Source organism: Halyomorpha halys, unplaced genomic scaffold (assembly GCF_000696795.3).
Source record: "Halyomorpha halys isolate HHAL.00 unplaced genomic scaffold, Hhal_1.1 Scaffold776.1, whole genome shotgun sequence".
Taxonomy (NCBI): Eukaryota; Metazoa; Arthropoda; class Insecta; order Hemiptera; family Pentatomidae; genus Halyomorpha; species Halyomorpha halys.
Genome location: NW_027114429.1, coordinates 37,544 through 39,006, shown reverse-complemented (window position 1 = coordinate 39,006; position 1,463 = coordinate 37,544).

The window sequence follows — 1,463 nt, the reverse complement described above, 5'->3', positions numbered from 1 at the left end:
TCCAATTTTTTGCTTCACTTTTGCTTTGGAGGAGAGTAGGCAGGATTATGCCACCACCTTTAATAACTAGCTATATACGTAGTGAGATGATATTATTATCTGATAAAAAAGTCAAAATATTTACATAATCATATGTTCTTTTTTATATAAATATGCAATAAAAGTATTAAAAAATGAAGAAATTCGGCTTTAAAAAGTTTAAAAATGCAGTATAAAACTTTTAGTACAAGAGCCGGGAAGAAAAACAGGCAGTTAGCTCACCCCAATTTTTGATTACTTTATTGAAAACTATGTATACATTAACTAAAACTATAATTACCATTCAAAATTGATGTGACTGTCAAGTACATGTAGGGGGAATAAAAAATGGCAGCTGTTTCAAAACCTTAAAAAAACACTAATTTTTCATTCGGAGCTCTATATCTTAAAAACTACCAACAACACTAGAAAATGTAAGAAAACATTTTTTAATGAAGAGTAAATTTGTTCAAATATCAGCCCTAAAAAGCTATTTATGTCCAATAATTCTCGAGATATAGCCTTTTAAAAAGCAAACTTTCTTAAAAATCTACTGAAAGATTAGTAGTTAGTTAATTTATTTTGAGAAATCTATATCTCAGGAACTATGTGACGTACAGATTGTCTATTAGCACTCAAATTAAAGCTAGTTTAATGGACTATAAAGTATATATTACCTTCGTAGGAATAGTAGTTTTCATGATATTTGCTAAAATTAATTGATTTATAGTTTATAGTAGTCTAGACCCATACGACTCAAATATGTCTGCTAAAACTCAAAATAAAGGAAATTTAATTGACTATAAAGTAGTTTATGACACTTATATTCGTAGGGGTAGTAGTTTCTATGATATTCACATATGAAAATAAATTTGGCAAATGAAAATTTACTACAAACTTAACTAACTACTCATATTTCAGTACGTTCCATACAACATTTTTATGAAATGTTGCTTTTTAAAAAGCTATATCTCGAGAATTATTGAACTTAAATAGCTCTATTAGGGTTTACATTTCAGAAATTACTCTACTGTAAATGATCCTCTCTTAGATTTTCTGTTGTTGTTCGTAGTTTCAATGGAGTTTTGAATAAAAAATTAATTTTTTTAACATTTTGAAACTTCCACCATTTTGCATTCCCCCTGACTATACTTGTCTGATTCTTAAATTTTGACCAGTATTGATACGCAGTTTTCATTAAAGTAATCAAAATTTGGTGTGGAATATCTGACTTTTTCCCCCCGGGCTCTTATACTAGTACAGAAACGTTGAAAACAGAGTTGGGCAACTATGAAACTAATTGATAAAATTGTCATAGATACGATATTTATTATCAATGGTTCATTCATGAATAAGGGTCGTAACCATGGCAATGTAAGCTTTTAGTTTCAACTGTAGCTAATTTTTGCCCATCTCTGGTTGAAAACCACTGCCTTACAGTCTCA